Here is a 7,481-nt window from a genome sequence, read left to right as displayed (position 1 = left end):
GAGTGACCGTGCCTGATAGGGAAAAAAAAACTCTCAAAAAAAAAAAAAAAAGGTGAAATTGACATAAAATAAGCATTTTGAAGTTTCCAGCTCAGTGGTGTTCGGTGCAGTCACAATGCAGTGTGCACCCACCCCTTCCTGCCCCATGTTCCCGTCAGCCCAGGGAAGCCTGTGCCTTCTGGGGGCTGCTCTCTGTGCTCCCCTCTTCAGTCCCGACAACCACATGCTGACGTCCTGAGGCTATGATCTTGTCTGTTCCGGGCAGCACACCCACGGTGTCACACGCGCCCTGCAGATAGGAGACTCCGTCGGAGGTGGGTATCCCACGGGCCTGCCGGGGGAGTCAGTGGGGCTGGGCCACCCCCTTCCCTCCCCACACCCAGAGCCCACAGGGTTGGAGCCAGGTGTGGGAGGAGACTAGCCAGGTTGGGGAGAGCAAGGCCCCTCGGAGGGGCAGACCGCCCAGTTGCGGCAGGCCTGGGGCGGGGCGGGCACTGACCGGTGTTTACGTGTGGCCTCTCCCATGGGGCTTGGCACCTGAATCATGGTGGGAGGACTTGGTATCTGGTCACTTAAGATGCCCCAGCTCTCACCTGGGCAGGTAGATGCAAGTGGATGGCAGCAGGCCCGACGACACGGCTCTACCGGCACGTCTCATTCTGCACTCACTGACCACAGGGGCTGCACGGACACATCAGAGCACACAGACACAGAGAGCACCCAGGAGCGAACGAGAAGGGTTTTCGTGATCGAGAGATGGGGGACTGCATTAGCATGGCCAGGGAGATCCCTGTGAGTAGGTGACATTTGAACTGAGAGCTTGAGGGTGAGAAGGAGCTGGCTTTGGGCCGACCTGGGGCAAAGCCATCTGAGCAGAGGGCATGACTTGTGCAAAGGGCCTGAGGCAGGATCAAGCTTGTGCCAGGAGACAGCAAGTACAGGAGGCTGGGGAAGAAAGGGTGGGAGGGTGGTTGGAGAAGTGCACCAGACAGAGCCGGGAGGGGCCTCGCCCGCGTGTGGCATGAAGGCATTAGGGATGTCCAGCAGGAGGGAGCTCTGATTCACGCGTTAGGAAGGTCAGCAGCTGCTATGTGAAGTGTCAGCCTAAGAAGAAGGCGGCGGCATGGAAGTGAGAAACACGGTTTATTTGACCCGGGGCTTAGGATGAGTCACCGGGAGGCCGAACTCTGGTCCCAGACATGTGCTCATCCACACGGTGCCCGGGAAAGCTGGCTTACACAATAAAGAGAAGGGCAGCAAGGGGAGAGGTCACAGTGGCTTGTCATGAGTTCACGCAGGGTCATTTAAAATAATGCAGATGGCGTAATGGCTATGTGGCTGGACTCCCATGTAGTCGACCACGGTTTGAGTCCCAGACCCAGTGGCTTAAACTCACACCGGGCGCGTGTGCGTGTGTACCCAAGATCCCAAGAGGAGAATGGAGGAGAAGGGATTCTGGGGTGGCCATCCCCCTGTGGGGGATGATTTCTCACTTTCTGGCTGTCTCTGTCTCTCTGGTGAGTGCATGTGCCCTATAGCAGAAACCTCTCTCAAAAAAAGAAGAAAACAAGAATAAAACAACTCAACGACGGCTCGGCGGTTCCTTATTCTTCACGTCACAGACTGAGGAACTCCGAGGGGAGGAAAGGCTGGGGCCACGTGGTAAAACCGGACGTTCCTAGAGTCAGGGCTTGTTTATTGTCAACGAAGACAGGCCTTTCGGACAATGATCCTGATGCCCTGGGGCATGACCAAGGTCTTGGGCCTTGCATGTCACAGACTGTCTGGAACTGCATCCCTTTGGCAGATGGGCAGGCAGGGAGTCTGGCTCGTCTGGGACAAGACGAGATGCTGGTGACCTGGCCATGGTGGCTGCAGTGCAGGTGGCGAGAGGCAGCCAGGGCGAGACCACGATCGGAGGGAGAGCCAATGGGACCAGTCGACAGCTCCAGTGTGTGACTTGGAGTTACAGAGGACGGGAAGGGTGAGTCCGAGGTTTCTGACCGAAGCATCGGGGGACGCTGGCATCATTTCTGAGCGGGCCATGGCGGGAGAGGAAGCAGGGTGACCTGGGGGAGGTGATCCGAGTGGTAAACACTCAGGAGGTCTATTACTAGAGGGGGAGGCTGAGAATTCAGGCCCTGCTGACAATTGGCTCGTGTGACCCTCGGTGGTCACGCCCTTGGCGATTCGAGCTTTGTCAACTCCAACATGGGGTAGAAGGATCCGCTCCTGCCTCCAGCCGGCCGTGGAGAGCGGAGTGCTGTGCAGTGGGCCCGGCACGAGGTGGGCATCACGGTCGGAGGTGCCACGAGCGCTCCTCTGTGCTGAGTGGAGAACTGTGTGCGGAAAAGCCTCATTTCATCTGCTCGTATTTCTCTCAAAACCTTTGGACCCTGGAGCCCCCCTGCAAGAAAGCCGGTTCTCGCCAGGCTGACTCACTAGCTGTCTTGGGAAGTCTACCTGCCGGCCTGGAGTTTACTTCGTGTGAAAGGGTGTTTTTGACTTTTTTAAAAAAATAATTATTGATTTTTAAAAAATTTTATTCATTCTTTTTATTTCTAATTTGACCAGAGAAAGACACAAAGGAGGGGGGGAGTGGGAAAGCAAGCCACCAGGTCTGGGACTTGAACTGTGGTCTGCCATGTGGAAGTGTCCAGTGCCTTACCCACCACACTACCTGCTGGGCCCCATGTGTGAAAGTTTTTGATAGCAAATGTCATCTCATTCAGATGTAGGCTATCCAGGTTTTGTTTCTTTGGGTTCTGTTTGTGTAAGTTATAGTTTAAAAGGAGCCTGTTCATTGCATATACATGGTTGTATAGATGGCATGAAATTGTTACGAATGCTTGCTTATCGTTCAGTTCCGGTTGATGACTACACTGTATGTCTTATAGTAATGTCCTTAGGTCAGACTTAGCAAATTTGTCCGTCTTTTCCAAGCGCTAGCTTTCGATGTAATTTTCCCTATTTCTAAAATCTCATTTGGCATCTGTTCTTCTTATTCCCTTCTTTAAACCTACTTTGGGTTTAATCCTTTTTTCTTTTTCTAATTTCTTAAGAGAAAGTTCAGCCACTGATGTAGATCTCTCTTCTTTTCTTACATGATAATTTAAAGCGATTTAAAGCTATTTATTGTCCTTTAATTCAGCCTTAGCTGAATTACACACATTTCAAGAGGCTGGTTTTTTTTTTTTTTTTTTTGGGGGGTTTTTCGTTATGGGGGCCGGGCCTCGCGAGTGGAGAACTGTGTGCGGAAAAGCCTCATTTCATCTGCTCGTATTTCTCTCAAAACCTTTGGACCCTGGAGCCCCCCTGCAAGAAAGCCGGTTCTCGCCAGGCTGACTCACTAGCTGTCTTGGGAAGTCTACCTGCCGGCCTGGAGTTTACTTCGTGTGAAAGGGTGTTTTTGACTTTTTTAAAAAAATAATTATTGATTTTTAAAAAATTTTATTCATTCTTTTTATTTCTAATTTGACCAGAGAAAGACACAAAGGAGGGGGGGAGTGGGAAAGCAAGCCACCAGGTCTGGGACTTGAACTGTGGTCTGCCATGTGGAAGTGTCCAGTGCCTTACCCACCACACTACCTGCTGGGCCCCATGTGTGAAAGTTTTTGATAGCAAATGTCATCTCATTCAGATGTAGGCTATCCAGGTTTTGTTTCTTTGGGTTCTGTTTGTGTAAGTTATAGTTTAAAAGGAGCCTGTTCATTGCATATACATGGTTGTATAGATGGCATGAAATTGTTACGAATGCTTGCTTATCGTTCAGTTCCGGTTGATGACTACACTGTATGTCTTATAGTAATGTCCTTAGGTCAGACTTAGCAAATTTGTCCGTCTTTTCCAAGCGCTAGCTTTCGATGTAATTTTCCCTATTTCTAAAATCTCATTTGGCATCTGTTCTTCTTATTCCCTTCTTTAAACCTACTTTGGGTTTAATCCTTTTTTCTTTTTCTAATTTCTTAAGAGAAAGTTCAGCCACTGATGTAGATCTCTCTTCTTTTCTTACATGATAATTTAAAGCGATTTAAAGCTATTTATTGTCCTTTAATTCAGCCTTAGCTGAATTACACACATTTCAAGAGGCTGGTTTTTTTTTTTTTTTTTGGAGAGGTTTTCGCTATAGGGCGCGTGCGCTCGCCAGACAGACAGAGACATAGAGACAGAAAGCGAGAAATCACCCCCCAGGGGGGATGGTCACACCGCAATCCCTTCTCCTCCATTCTCCTCTCGAGATCTTGGGCACGCACGCACACGCACCCAGCGTGAGATTTAAGACACCGGGTCTGGGATGCGAACCGCGGTCGACTACGTGGGAGTCCAGCGACATAGCCATTACGCTAACTGCTGGTTCCCAAGAGGCTGTTTTTTCATGTTCACTCAGTTGGCAATGTTTTCTAACTTGCTGTGAAGTTCCTTTGCTGCCTATAGATTGGTTACAAGAGTTTTGTTGATTTTCTACATAAGCGAGATTTTCCTAATTTTCTCGTTATTGGTTTCTGGTTTAATTTCACTGTTGTCAGAGAACATTTATGTATGATTTCAATCATTAAAAATGTATGGAGATGCATTTATGGCTCAGCATATGGTCTTCACTGTAAATATACCATATGCTCCTGAAGGTAAGGTGCTCTTTCCCCTTGGGCGTATAGTGTCCTGTAAACACTAATTAGGTCAAAGTGATCGTTAGGGATGTCCAATTGTTTTGATTTCCCGCCCTCCCTAATTGTTGTAAAAACTCCAGTTGTAGCATTGTTCGTTCCTCCTTTTGACTGTGCCTCATTTCACTTTCTGTAATTGAAGGCCACTTATCAGGTGCATTCCCATTTCAAGTGGTTACTGGTACTGTCTTTCTGAGGAATTGACCTGTATCATACGGAGTGCTCAGCCGTAGCTCTGGTAACATTTCGTTGGCTTGAAGTTTATTTTCCCTGATATTAATATAGCATAGTCTTACACTTACTGCTTGCATGTTACATTTTTTCCCTATTCATTTATGTTCAGTCTGTTGACACCTTATTGCCTTTCTGGAGGACATCTTGTTGTTATTTCTTTCTTTCTTTTTTTTTTTTTTTTTTGGAGATTTTTGCTATAGGGCGTGTGCGCTCGCCAGACAGACAGAGAGACAGAGAGACAGAAAGCGAGAAATCACCCCCCAGGGGGGATGGCCACGCTGCAATCCCTTCTCCTCCATTCTCCTCTCGGGATCTTGGGCACGCACGCACACGCGCCCGGCGTGAGTTTAAGCCACTGGGTCCGGGACGCAAACCGCTGTCGACTACGTGGGAGTCCAGCGACATGGCCATTACACTAACTGCTGGTCCCGTTATTTCTTTTTTTCCACAGAGGGCAGGTCCCTGTGCGCAAGAGAGAAGCCCCCCATGGGGCCTGTTCACGTCCCAATCCCTTTTCCCCGCGATTTTCTAAGAGAGATGTTCAGTTCTGTCATTTTATCATCTTCCTTTTATGGGTCTCCTCTGTTTGTTTTGTTTTCATTGGTTTTGTTCTCTATTTTTTCCTTCTTGTTTTCGGTTTTCGGACTATCCAAATACTTTATAGATTTCTATTTTAATTTCCCTGTTGACTTTTTTTAGCTATATTTTTCTACTTTATTCTTAAATGGTTGTTGTAGAAAATTAGAATCCACATCCTTAACTTTTCCTATTCTACTTAGAATTAATATTATGTAACTTTGGGTAAAAATGTAGAAATCTTACAGTTGTGTAAGTTCATATTTCTGCATCCTTTTTGCTATAGTTTTGAATATATTACGTATATGTATACATTATAAACCCCATAAGTTACAGTTATCATTTTGTTCTTTAAATGATTCTATGGCTTTTAAAGAAATTAAGAGGAAAAAGAGCAAAAAAGAAAGAAAGAAAGAAAGAAAGAAAAAGAAGAATAGCCTTTTGCAGATACCCGTCTATTCCACGTTTCTTTTTTCTGAGGATCCAAGCTTCCTTCTGGTGTCATTTCCCTTCAGGCTGAAGAACTTCATCAGCGTTTCCTGCAGTGCTGATCGGCTGGAAACACACTCTTCGCTTTCTTTTAGTTGCAGGTCTTTGTTCTGCCTCTATTTTTGAAGGATATTTTCACTGAATATAGAATTCCTGGTCGACAATGTTTTTCTCTTTTCTCACTGTAAAGATGCTTTCTGCACGTCATTTCCGGCCTGCGTCCTTTCTGAAGTTAGTCCTGAACGGGTCAGCCTTCTCTGCACGCACCGGGTGCTTTCTCTCTGCAGGCATTCAAGGTGCCGTTTGGGCCTTCAACATTGACGATGCTGTACTTGGTCTGGGGCTCGCCATGTTCGTCTTGCTTCCTGTTCCTTGGCCATCCTGCCTCAGAACAGTTCTTTCACCAGGTTTGGAATGGCTTGGCCAATATTTCTCCAAATAGTCTTCCTTCCTGTTTTTCTTTCTAGGATTCCATTGGCATGTATATGGGGCACTTTAACATTTAAGTGAGTTCCTTCCTGAGGCTCTGTTCGTTTTTTCTTAAATTGCTCCTGTCTCTCTTTTTTCACACTGGATAATTTCCATTAATGTAGCTTCAATTTCACACATTCCTCAGTCCTTTCCATGTGGCTGGTTTTTTTTTTAATAATTATTTATTTTATTTATTCATTCATTTATTATTTTATTTTGACCAGAGAGAGACAGAGAGAGAGAAAGATTGAGAAAGCAAGCTGCCAGGTCCAGGACTCAAACCGTGGTCAGCCATGTGGGAGTGTCCAGCACCTTAACTACCACGCCACCAGCTCGTCCCCCATGTGGCTGTTAAAAGTCGACCCAGTGAATTTATTTCAGATAATAATTTTTAAATTTAGTTTCTATTTGGTCCTTTTTCATTGTTTCTAATACTCTGAAAAATGATTCTTTTCAAAAAAATGAACTGTAATGCATATACTTAAACTTTATTAAAATCTTTTTTTTTCTTTTTTTAAGAGAGACTTTTGCTGTAGAGAATGTGTGCTCGCTGGAGGGACAGAGACACGGAAAGTGAGAAATGACCCCTGGGGGTGGGGGATGGCCATGCCATCCTTCATTCCCCTCTCAGGATTTTGGGTACGCACACACACTTGCCCAGCATGAGTTTCCAGCTGCCAGGTCCGGGACTCGAACTGCGGTTGGCCATGTGGGGGTCTGGTGCCTTAACTTCTATGCCATCTGCTGGCCCCTATTCAAATAGTCTTAATAGTTGCCACAAAACTTCATATTTTAGTTCCAATGTATCTGGTTCCTCTTGGGATTATCTCGGCTGACTTTATTTTATCTTGGAAATTTCTCCAAATTTTTGTTTTGTTCTTAATGGCACATCATTTTGGGGTTCTATTGTGCTCTGGTAGAAAGAACAATGCATGCCTTACCTCCCTGCAAATCTGTTCACATCATAACCCCGAGAGCCTGTGACTGCTACCCTACATTAAAGAGAGGGACTTTGGCACCTGCTATGAAGGCCTTCTAGAAGGGGGA

The sequence above is a fragment of the Tupaia chinensis genome, unplaced genomic scaffold (genome assembly GCF_000334495.1).
Source record: "Tupaia chinensis unplaced genomic scaffold, TupChi_1.0 Scaffold000066_1, whole genome shotgun sequence".
Classification (NCBI taxonomy): Eukaryota; Metazoa; Chordata; class Mammalia; order Scandentia; family Tupaiidae; genus Tupaia; species Tupaia belangeri.
The sequence above is the reverse complement of the archived record's forward strand: the minus strand, read 5'-3'. Positions refer to the sequence as shown.